General features: G+C 40.6%; 1 protein-coding gene across 1 annotated transcript in view; it reads left to right on the top strand.

The window, feature by feature from the left end:
• Positions 1 to 12,749, top strand: part of LOC142345708 (phospholysine phosphohistidine inorganic pyrophosphate phosphatase-like) — a 45,917-nt gene that overhangs the window by 11,538 nt on the left and 21,630 nt on the right. The gene's annotated exons all lie outside the window — the stretch shown is intronic.

Here is a 12,749-nt window from a genome sequence, read left to right as displayed (position 1 = left end):
GTTTGGTTGTTGGTTTTATGCAAGTAACAAATATTTATGATGGTAACAAACTTCCTGGTCCGAATATGGTAGTTTAGGCAAATATATATATGATGATGACAAACTTCTCGGTCCAAATATGGTAATAAATATGGTAATATAAGAGTTTCATATATGGAAAGATATAGACTTAAAAGAAAATTATAGCACTAGATATGAATATAAATATATAACGGACTGTTTAGGGACGTTACACTACCCTCCTTTGGATAAAATTTATGTATATAAATTTAAACGAGATTAATAGGTTTTTTTTTCAGTTTTCCTTGGATTTTCTTGTTTTCCTATCTATTGTAAGGAGCCACCCTTAAGTTGTTTTTGAAGTGTTGGTTGGAATTTGTGTTGTTGTCGCATTGGTATGTGGAGGTTGTTGTTGCTGAAGATTCGGGGTAGAGCCATAAATTGAATGTTGGTTATCGTTAGGATTATCATTGGTGTTGAGGGAAAACTGTGATTGAGATAGGATGATCGCTTTTTGGTCTGTGATGTCTTTTTGCTTCTCTTGTTCGATCAGTAGGAGTTGATGAGAGTAAACCAAAGATTCAACTTTGGTTAATCGCCGGTCTATGTTGGGAATTGTTTCTTCGTCCGTTGTAGATTCATTTATGAACGTCATTTTGTTCTTTAGCTTGTGGTCCATTGATTGTACCAGTGGGATTGATCCTTAGCTACTGACACAACTTGTTTGATAGGAATTTTGCTCGCAGGGGATTTGAGAAATTTCGGTGTCAGATTCCGTATAAATTGAAATTTATGATAGAGGTACATAACTAGAATGTGGAGGAGGAGATTTCCGATAAAGACAAAGACGGTTAGTGATAGTGAAACTTTTATCGGAACATATGAGTCAAGTTTCTCAATAAGCGTTGGTTTTAGCAGTTGCATTTTGTGGACAATTGGTTCGGCGATTTTGTCGTAGTCTTCTTGTCGAAGGTTGTCGACAGACATCATTGTTATCTCGAGCTTCATTTGTTGGAAGAGGGCTATATTTGCGTCAGCTTTTGATTTATAGTAAGGTAATTGATCTAAATCTGGCACAGTCGAGATTAACTTCTGAAGTGGATCATCTAGTTTCACATCGATTTGAACTGCTGGTATTGTTGAACAACTGGACAAGTCGGAACGTATTTTGATATGCTTGCTTATAAGTTGTTCTCCGCATTGGAGAGTTATAAGGCATATCTTACATCCATCTTTATTCTCTTTTGCTGTGCTTTCTGTTCCACTGATTATATGTTGTCTCCACTTAAAATGTCTTGCGCTTGTAATTAGCCAAATTCCAAATCCGAGATTGGTTGCCTTTTCTGGGATCGGGAGAAGGATTTTTCTTTGTTCGCATACGGCTAATGCAACTATTGGGTCTTGGTAGTAGAGTGTTGCGAGACACGAGGACTGTGACAAATGGGTTTCCATTGTTTCGTGGCATATTCGGTACGTTGATGATCCAATGCAATTGTCTAGTTGTGTCTGTGTGAGTGTTGTAGTTTCCATTGAATCCGGTTGTGGCATTGGGACTAGATGTGCACTGTAGACTGTAAATGTTGTTGTTCGTGACGCTAATGGGATTGCTAAAGTTAGGAGAAGTCCTTGTTTTACTGTTGAGATTTCGATGAGTAATCTCGCATCGTAATAGGACATCAGGTCTTTCATCGGTATCGCTAACGATAGTTTATCAGTTGAATATTTTTGCGCGTCATGTACTGAATCGAGAACTGCAATTAATGATTCGCGAGGTACTAGAGACATTGGGAGTCTTTTATCTAACAAAATTGGAATTGAGTTGAGTAAATTTATGCTATAGGCGTATAAAGCTGAACGGTAACTTTTGACGTCTGCATACAAAATATTCAACAAAGAAGCGGCTGTGTCAAAGTTAAAATTGAGTTGTTGGTTCGAGAACAGCATTTGAGTACAATCTCGTAAAACATGAAAGTTGTTTTGAAAGATTTCAAATTGCTGCTGAACGATTTTCCAGTTTTTGTTTTGATTTTCTTGCATTTCCTTTTGAATTTTCGCTATTTCAGCTATTTCGTTGGAAATTAAAAAGAATTTTTCATTGCTCGATTGTTCAATTTCTAAGACGTAGTCAGTGAGCTGATTTGCGTATTCGCTAAGTTTTTCTATATTTTCTGCGTTTTTCCGTCCTGTATTTTGACAATTTCCAAAAACTCCAAGGAAACCGCATTCACTTGATCCTCCCATAATTATTCCGCTGGCTCCGAACAATGCTATTCCAGCTACTGCAGCTGCTGCTACTACTGGTGCACCTCGTTTCTCGCGGTTGTTGATTTCGGTCGATTGTTGTTGCGATTTTTGGTTCCGTTTTTCGTCGTTTTCATCGTTCGAAAGGAATTTTGCTGTTATGTTTCGCATATGTTCGACTTCTTGTTGTGCTGCATTTGTTTCATTCTGAATTTTGGCCAGCATCCAATTTAGATTGAACGGTTTATGTGAAGAATTGAAAGGTTGAGAAAAATCTAGCGGGCATTCGGCTGATGGCTGGCTCCACATTTCGGCCAATTTAGCTAGCATATCCTCTACTTGAGTCTTCATTGTAAAGTTATACTTCGGAAAAGGAACGAGAAATTGTACATTGACGAATTTTTCGGCAAGCAGAATTTTGGATTCTTTGTGAAATAAGATTCCTTTATTCAAAGCATCATATTCTGTTGTCTCGAAAAGGGAGGTAAACGAGTAAAGAAGAAATAAGCTGTTTAGTCGAGGCGAAAGAATCATACTGATTTAATAAGATGACCTGAACGCCAAGTTTGAAATAACGAAAGTGAAGATTTAAAAGTTGTTTTGGAATTTTGTTAACTTGGTAAATATATAAATATATATATATTTGTCATTCGCCAATTTTGGTATAAGATTCTTGTTGACTATCAATTTTGTGATATCGAATACCGTTTTGAAGCTTGTGAAGTAGGGGTCCCAATATGGAGGCTGTGTAATGTTAATTGTCCTTTTCGTCGTTTTAGAAAGTTCAAACTCCCAATGGCAGAAAAACTCAACTCGGTCTGATATTATTCGAGTTTTTCAGGTCCAAATGTGTTTCAGCGTTGCTTTCGCAAGGGCAGTGATAATGTGTTGCCCAAATGGTTCTACTGTTGTCGGGACAAACGTTTGGTCAGCACAACGTTCCCGGCTTTGCGGTGTTGAGAATGAGTTGGATATCTCAACCTCAGAAGAGGTGTCAGATTCGGATGGGGACATCATAATGATGTTACCAATTTTGTTCCTGTTCGTTTTGTTGTGCATGTGGGTTGCTTTGTACAATCGAAGTGTACGACAAAATCGATAATTGTCAATGTCGAAGGGAAATCAAGGATTTTATATTTGCAGTTCAGTTTAGATTAGGAGATTCAATTTTTGAAGTTCAGGTCACGTCTCAGTTTTGAATCCGTTTTTCGAGTCTTTAGAAGATCGTAGACTTTCGTAGATGTCAAAAGCGCGTATACAAGTCAGTCAATTCAGTTGAGACAATTGAATTGTCTAGCAGAGACAAGGTTATTTATAATGTGATGTAGATTTTAGAGTTGCTTGTTGATGATAAGTTATTGTTTCGTTTAAGAGGCTAATTTAACACGTGCTTCTGCTCTGTTTTGCTTTCTTCATGTTTATTTAGAACAATTGAGACGACCGTTAAGCTGCATGATGTCTCAAAATGGAGTTATTCATTTCTGTTTGTCTTGTGTTCTTTTAGTGCATGTGTAGTTATATTTCAGCATGTGTGTTTTTCGCTTGATTTATGTCTTCAGCATGAACTTTTTCAGAGCGATAATGAGTTCTAAAGACTATAGTTTGTATCGACCTGCTGACATCCTGGAAATGGCACGTAAAAAGGAGCTGGAAAAATTGGGGTTTGCGCCGTTACCCCAACGAAATGAGTGGGTGTTCAATCAGGAGTTTCCAAGGGAAAGCTTTCTGCGCGGAGCAGCCGCAAATGTTGTGTACCGGTGGAGCCCAAAAGCCATGGAGTTGTACAACGATGGCGATTGCGTGATTGAAGATTTGGTAACGAAGCTGAAATGTGACGGACTGATGACGAACAATGGAGACGATTTTGGATTTCCAGGATCTCGAACGTTGTCATTCTCCTTTGCTGAGGATTCGAAAGACATTGTGTTTCCTGAGCATCCGAACCTTAAGATCACTAGCCGTGGTAGCATTGCAAAGCTGGGAGAATGGGTGACTGTGGGCCACATCGAGTGGGGAGGTGGCGAGTCAATTGCTAAGGTCATTGGAGGGTCCCAGATGTGGATAATTTGTAACAAGATCGAAGCAGGGGTGGAGCTGTTTAAACAAGATAAATGGACGAAACTGCGTGACTTCATCCTTGATGGGGTCACTAGTGATGCGGCTTGTTCGAGTGGTACAAAACGAAAATCCAAAGTCCGGTACTTCTACCACCTCGCTGAACCTGAGGACGTAATCGTGCAGCCAAGTTGTGCAGTTCATGCGGTGTTGACAGAGGCGAAACGTAATAGAAAGAACGAGCTGGTATGGTCGATAGTGTCAGGTTACGAGGCGATTGGAACGATATTTGATGCAGATCGAGGGAGGCATGTGATCAACAGATTGTGTTATGGATTCAACAAAGGATTGGCGGCGAAGGAAATTCGACTTCATGGATTGGATTATTTTTTAAGACTTCTCCTCGTTCGCGATTACCGAAGATCAGTCAAAGAGTGTCAGTCCGTGTTCCCAGTGACCGTCAAGGAGGCCGACATAACAACACATGTCAAAACTTTCGTAACATATGGTTACGATTTAGCAAAAAGTCTAGAAGCACCTAAGAGACCCTTGTCGAAGAAGAAGATACAAGCGAAACTTGGGAAAAGCGATGAGGTGTACAGTACCGTTTTACGTGATGTGTCGGAAGACGAGCTTCAAGTGTGGCCCAAGGAAGTTACCGAGTTCTTCAATCAGTTTGCCAGACGAAAGGCCGAATTTAGTTGACAAGTAAGTTGAACTCATATTTCCGTGTTTTCATTCAAAAAAGTTCTCTTTGATTGAAAAATGACAGACATTAACCATACTGTGAACAGCATGAATTGTTTATGTAAGGCTTATGTACGCATGCTGTAGAACGTTTAGAGGCCAATAAATGCAAGTGTATCGGTTGCCTGACTTAGTTAAAGAAGCATGTTCATTTTGGCCTTTTTTGTTCAATATCGCCTTTTTTGTTTGAAAAGTCATATCGTCGGAATGAGACCGATATTGAAAAATCCATTCTATACAAGTTGTTACTAACATTCATATCGACGATTTGAACCAATTTTTGAGTCGCTCCGATGCCCCGTTCATAAAAAGGTGGTTTTTAAAGATTTTCGTGTTTTCGGTGCTTGAAAATTTTTGAGCTTCTCGTTAATTTTTCTGGGTCTTGCCATCTCGCTAGGGTTGGTTTCAATGCTTCAAAAGTATCACCATAGGTCATCATCAAACATGGTGGAGCTAATTTTTGACAGTCGGTTCGTTAAGTTCGACTTTTGGTGGCAAATATGCCAAAATTTGGCTATTTTTCGAGGTCGATTTTTCGTGACTTCGGGTAGTCAGATCTCGGGCACTTCGCGTATTAGGCTTGTTCTGAGCATCCTAAGATTCAGTTCTGGGTACAAAGACTTGGTGTGCCTAGTTAAACGTCGACAGTTTTTGGTTTGGAGGTTCCAATCACGGAGGCGCGGATCGGTGCCGTCAAAACTCGGAATTTTCAGCATTTTTTGAACTTTTGTGTCATTATCTTCGAAACTATGCATTTTTGAGTAGGGACGAGATTAGTTCATTTTGAAGCACGGTTTGTGGGGACTGTATTGGCCAATTTTTAGACAAATCGGGTCAATGGGTGCGGGACACTTGCTTTTTGCGCAAAGCGAGAGCTGAATTCTGGAATCGTTCTAAAACTTTAGTCCGCTCCGACGGTGACTTGTAGGTATTTTGGGGCTTTCTAGGGGTCAAATTGTCGTTGTAGGGAATGTGAGCAAAGCTTTCAGTAATTGTAAAGGTGGATTTTCATGTTCAGTGGTCCGAAAATCTCATAAAGTTGACGCAAAATGCTTGATTTTTCGAGTTGATTATTGGAGAACTCTAATTTTGGCAAACTTATCGTTCGTATGCCGCATGCTTGGACTGCCTCTCTCAGAGTTGTTAGGGCTTTGTTGATAGCGTAAAACGATGGGTGATCGTTTTCCTGCTCCTTGGTTACTATATTGAAAATATAACGATTTGTATAGGAATCGAAATAAGGGATAACTGTTCCCACTGGGAATTTTGGCTGGTTTTTTCCGATTTCTCGCATAGAGGGGTACATTTGAGCAATCATTTTTGCTAGACCTTTACTCATTAGCATATCGGAGGACACGCAGTTCACTATCGAGTTGTACGAATGAAGAATATTCCCTCGAAGTTTGATAAATTGAGCTGTGATTCGTAGTAGCAAAGAATTTAAACTTCCAGGTTTTCCGCTGTTTCTGTTTTGTTTGGCTTCTTGTGTTTCGAGCTGGGGGTTCTGGGGTTGATTGTTGATAGCGTTGAATGCTAGCTCGTACTTGGTCAAGTTTTGTTTCTCGTGATGATGTTGGGTCTCTTCTTAATCTCTGTGCTGCTTCAGTAAAAATTTGTCGCTTTTCTGCTCTCGTTAAGATTGATGGCTGAGATGGTGATTCAGGCAATGGTGGGTCTTTGAACATATCGGTCAATCGAGCAGGTGGATGCCAAGTTTCGTAGGTACGTATTTTTCGGGTGTGCGAAAAATTTATTTTCTTTTGACGGCGTTCACTTGGGCCAGGTTCGCTTTCAGGCTGTAATTCGTTTTGTGACTGTGACTGGTGCGCTTCGGCGGGTTCTGGGGGGATAGGTGGGAGATTAAATTGTTGTGGTGCGTTTAAATCGACTGGACTGTTTTGTTCACTAGAACTCGGAGTGTTGTGGGGCGAGTTTTGAGGTGAAGGGTAATTTATCGGTGGAGGAAGAATTCCTGGTCTTGGAGGGATTATTGGTGCTGGTGGTGGTGCATGGACAGCTGGGGGTGCTGCAATTGGCACAGGGGCTGCTACTGGGACTACTGAGAGTTTTACCATGGCAGGTGGCTTTTGATTTTGTGCTAAGAACGCTGCTCTTTGATTATCTTCAATCAAGTTTGGGATGTAGTCATCGAACAATTCTGGTTCATTTCGTGTTGTTCGTCGTGATGGATCGGCTTCGAAGTTTTCTGGGTTAACGTTCTCCAAATCTTCGGGTGGGTTTTCCAATTTTAGTGGACGTAGGCGTATTCTGTGAACGCACTGAGTATAATTTGTTCCGACTCTACGAATGATATAGTTTGAATTTGTAAGGACTTGTTCTACTCTGTAAAGAGGTAGCCAGGTTTGAACTGATTTCTGGGTGAAGTCCCTTTGTGTTGTCAATCTAGGATTAAGAAGTAGACAATGTGTGTGTTTTCTGAGTGGTTGAGCTGCTGACTTTTGATCGTAATAATTCCTATATCGTTGATAAGAATCCAGGAGTTTTTGTTTGTTTTCTCCAAACTTTTGTAACAAAGCGTCCTGTAGTGCTAGTACGTAATCAGAGTTGACTTCACAGGCTTCCATTCCTTTTCGGGAAAATCGGAGGTCAAGTGGTTTTACGGGTTCACGTCCGTGAAACAGAGTTGTTGGACAACAATTAATTGAAGAGTGGTATGACGTGTTGTGGATGAAAGTTGCTAAAGGAACATATTTGTGCCAATCGTTCCACTGTTCACTGGTGTTAAGCTTCAGAATTCTTTTCAGTGGATCATGCGAGCGTTCTACTACACCGATTGTTTGTGGGTGTTTTAACGTTGCATGTTTTAACTTGACTTCTAAAAGTCTCGCAAGTTCGGCCATGAGTGACGATGTGAAAGTTGTTCCTAAGTCGCTAAGAAGTGTTTTTGGAAGGTAGCTGTGTTGAAAGAAAATTTTGACGAGCTCTCTGGCTACTGTATCTGCACTTCCATTTGTAAGTGGCACTGCGAATAGGTACTTTGTAAACACATCAATTCCACTTAGAACATATTTGAAAATGGGTCCATTTTGTTGCACAAGATCAATTTGCATCATTTCTCCTGGATAAGACTGCAGCGAAGAAACTGGCTGAAGTGGTGGTCTAAGTTGCTTATTTGGATAGCGTTTTAGTTGTAGGCACGTCATGCAATTTTTGATAAAATCGATGAAATGTTCAGTAAATCCTGGGTAGTAGAAACGTTTTCGAAATTCTTGGATTGTGCGAAGTATTCCCAGATGTCCGGCGGTTGGTGAATTATGTAGCCTGTAGATTACTTCTTTCCAAAGGTGCTTTGGAAGGCAAATTTGTTGGTGGAGGATTTTTCCAGTATCATCGTAGAACAGTCTATACAAAACATTGTTTTCTAGTTTCAATCTGTCGAATTGTTTTGCATATTTCTTCAATCGAGTTGAGGCATACTTCAAATCGCTTGGTAATCCGCTGTTTTTCCATTCAATGACTTGGGAAATATCTTCGTCGCGCGATTGCTCTCTTGTAAGATCCAAACTATCTTGTTTCTGGAGCAAATCACTCAGAACATCTTCTGAACTCGGTAATTGGACTTGGTTAACTTCTGCTCTTGACAGCTTCCAAAGTTCGTTTATATCGTTCTGATTCCTCTGTTTGCGTTCCAAATAGGTTTCGTAGAGACCCAAGGCTTCTAATTTCGAAATCATATATGTATTGTCGGTCTCAGAAGGTAAATCTTCACTTAAAGCGTTGATGTTTGTAATCATTACATCGGGAGATTTTGCTTCGCTTTCAACTTGAATCTCTTTAACTGGTATTTGATTAACGTGCTTAAGAGTTAAACTTGCTGACTTTTCCGTTTGTACTCTTGACAAAAAATCGGCTGCATAATTAGCTTTTCCAGGTATATGTGCAATTACTATGTTAAATGACAGAACTCGATCCAAAAAGTTCCAAATTGAAGGCGGAATTGTTTTTGATTGAAAGAAGTGTGTGAGACTGATATTATCCGTCAGAACTATAACTGGTTGTGTTGAACTCCAAATGTAATGCGAGAATTCGTCTAATGCATAGTACAGTCCGAGGAATTCTTTGTAATATGTTGAAAATTTCAATTGTGCGGTGTTAAACAACTGAGATCCAAATGCAACTGGCGCGTAAATTTTCTTCTCTTTGTTCTTGTTTCCTTTTACGTAGTCTTCAACCATGAGCACAAATCCGGCTCCATAATAACTTGCATCACATAAAAGTACGTACTGAAGATCTTTTGGTAACCTTAGCGTCATCTCAGTGGCATCGAGTAAGTCTTTCTTCAAAGTATCTAGAGCTTTAATTTGGTCTTGTGTTGTTTCAAATTCGACTCCTTTTCTGAGTAATTGGTAAAACGGGAGTAATTTTTCGTTCAAATTTGGGATGAAGTTTCTGAAAAATTGAACAAAACCGATCAGTCTCTTCACTTGTTTCGTTGTCCTCGGCATTGAAATTTTCTTCAGAAATTTTTCTATTTTTTCCGATTTTGGTGAAATTCCTTCTTTTGTGATTGTGTTGCCCAAAAATTTGATTGAACTGGCTGCAATTTCGCATTTTTCTGGTGAGAGCTTGAGTCCAGATTTTCTCACACAGTCAAATATCTTTCTCAAGGATGGAATTAGATCCGAGAAATCTGCTACTGCACTACCAATGTCGTCCATGAATTGAGTACATAATCCGGCTGCTAGACATGGATCAAGGTAGTGGCGGACAAACGCACTGAAGCCGGTTACTGATTTACTGAGTCCCTGAGCCAAACATTTGTAGGCGTATGTTCTTGAGGCGAAATTGAAAGCTAAAAGTTGGACTGAAGTCTCATCTGCCATTTGAACGCAATGGTACGCTTGCGAACAATCCAGCTTTGTAAAGAGCGTTTTTCCTGCAAAATGACTCGTAGCGTCTGTCATATTAGAGATTGGAAAGTTTGCATTTTGATAATCAGTCTTCAAAAGATGATTAACTCGTCGTAAGTCAATCAGAATTCTCAGTTTTCCAGATTCTTTTCTATGGGCAAAAAGTGGACTGCTGTACTTAGATTGCGATAAGGTGGTAATTAGACCGTAGTAGTGCATCAAGGCTAGTTCGACATGAAGCTCATCACGCAGATGGATTGGTGTAGGCGGACCTCGGACATATACTGGTAGCTCGTGTTCTGGTGTCAATTTAATTTTTAGTTCTGTGTTGTATCCGACGTCAAAACGGTGCTTAGCAAATATGTCACTATATTCAACCAAAAGTTTTTCGCATTCGTCGCGTTCTGCTAAAGAAAGGGGTGAATTTTCCCAGGTGAATTTTTTCAAGAAAAAAGCTCGATCTTCCTCGTTTGTCTTCGGATCAGCTTTTTCGAGTTTTTGGAATTTCAGGATTTGGTCGTAAATCTCCTGCTGCAATGGTGGTAGATTGCTTGGATGCTCACAAGTTTCGGGTGTTGGGAACCACAGATTTTTGTATTCCGGCTCTGGACGGGTATTTTGACCGAAATTTGACTCCGATTCAGTTTGAATTAACTGATTGATTTCTCCAAAAAAGTCTTCCTTGTTTCTTGATTTTGCCAAAGGGATAAGTTGGGGGTCTATTTGTGTAAGTTTTTCTGCCTGCTCGGTAGACAAGGTTGAGAATTTTCCAACCTCTGTCTGACCATCTACGGTGATTGGGTGTTCCGTGATATTAAGGGCAGAGATGTACAAAATGTTGTCTTTGTCAATTGTACTAAGGGAAGAGGTTAGGGCAATTTCGGTATCTTTTTCCAAAATTTCATTGGGAATGACTACTCCACTTTGGTTGGCACAGTCAGGGGCATCCTTATGAAGCGAGCACTCCAAAAGTACCTGTGCGTAGGGTTGAATTGTCTGTTTTTTATTTGTGTAGATCGAGATTTTCTTATGTCGAAAAGTTCGTCGTTTTTCGTCTACTGGCTTTATTTCATTAATTTGGACTGTTAGGTCAGGAAACTGGATCGTTCCTCGCTTTGGGCTAATCGAAATGTCATGTTTGATAAAGAAGGGGTTTCACAAAATAACTGGGTTTGTTGAGTTTAGGACTAAAAAACTTTCTGTAAATTTCCTGTGGGCAAGTTGAAAGGTGATTTTGGCTTGTTTGTCAATTTTAACTAGCTGTCCACTAGCCATCTTGACTAAATTGAAGTTGGGTGTTTCGTATTCAATTGGCTCTGGGGAGATTTGACAAATTTCCTCGAAGAATTTTTTATTTATGACATTTGAGCATGCTCCAGTGTCGATGAGTGCTCGGCGTGTAAATTTGTTGTTAAATTTAACTTTGACATAAGACAAAGCGGTTTGTTTTGGCTCTTTGGAAATCGAATTGAGTTGGAAGATATTTTTTGCTGCGTTTTTGGCTCTGAGGGTGTTTTACGACTTTGGGTACTCAAGGGTGGCTTATTTAGTTTTTTGGAAAGCGGGTGAAAGGAAATTGCGCTCCTCTGTTATTTGGGCGTCCTCTTTGTTGGGAGCATTGACTTGATTTGTGGTTTGGATATCCACAAGTGTAACAAAAAGTTCCACTAGCTCGGGTAACAGGCATATATGGTCCTCTTGGCATTCTAGGTTGGTATCCTCCTCTTGGGTAGAATGGTTGAGGGTTTGGATTTGTAAATCGTGGTCTCATATTTGGATTTCCTCGGTTCGCGTAGAATCGGCCTCGTGTGTTTTCCGAAAAGCTTCGAAATTTTCGGTACTCGTTGAAATTTGCAGGGTTGTGGAATGCTGATGCAAATTTCGCTGGGTTTTGGGCGATTTGGTGGTAGTCGGGAGTTGCTGGGACTTGGGCTCTTTGGTACCCATAGCTGGATGTCTGAGGTTCTTTTGCTGCCTCAGTTACAGTTATCTTGTTGTCGAGTTGCTCAATCTTCTTCTCAAGAGCGTCCTGGTTCTGATTAATTTTGCTGAGCGCATTGATAATGTTATCCTGTACTGTATCACTTATTTCATTAAAGCCATCCTCAGGATAATCTTCCTTCCGGCACATATCCCTTATTGTCATTTGTCTTCGGGCAAGTGTGCAAAGATCCTCCACTGGCGTTGCTGGTAATTGTTCCATTAGTTTGGACCTTAGCCAGCCAGGCATTGCCTTTATAAAGATCCTCTTTACTTGCTCGTTTTTGTTAGCCTCGGCTGCTTGGAGGCGAGCGGCGCGGGCTGCGGTTTCTCCGTCAAACCTAGTTTGTTCCGCCGCGTCTCTGGCTCCTTCATCTCCTGGGAGTGCTAAGGGTGCAACTGCTGGCAAGACTGGTGTTGGGTATGCCCGCTGCGCTTTCGTTTGCAAATTAACTAAGAAATTCTCAGGCGTGTCCTTCTTTGGATCGAATCTGAGTTGTTCTAATTTTAGAACATGGACCTCCTGGAGGTCTTGGTTGCAAAAGTGGTCTCGTAACGCTGTCAGGCTGAGGTCTACGTCTGCGCGTGTTAGGGCCGGAAGCGTTTGGAAGTATCTAAGAGCGGCATCTCTTAGATGTAACTGAAGGAAGTTGGTTTGTTGGCCTGCGGCGATTCCGGCAACTCCGATAAAACCGCGAAAAAGTTGTTCGAATTGTCGAAAGCTCTCTTTCTCGGAGCCACTGTACGGCTCGACCGTTATTTGAGCGTTGGCAGACATGTTAAAATATGCTTAAAACAATCTAAAGAGAACAACCTACTAGTTTGTTTGTAGTTTCCTCTTGGTGTGTCACTTCT

The sequence above is a fragment of the Convolutriloba macropyga genome, chromosome 9 (assembly GCF_964194025.1).
Source record: "Convolutriloba macropyga chromosome 9, txConMacr16.3, whole genome shotgun sequence".
Classification (NCBI taxonomy): domain Eukaryota; kingdom Metazoa; phylum Xenacoelomorpha; order Acoela; family Convolutidae; genus Convolutriloba; species Convolutriloba macropyga.
This window is presented reverse-complemented; position numbering and strand designations above follow the sequence as displayed.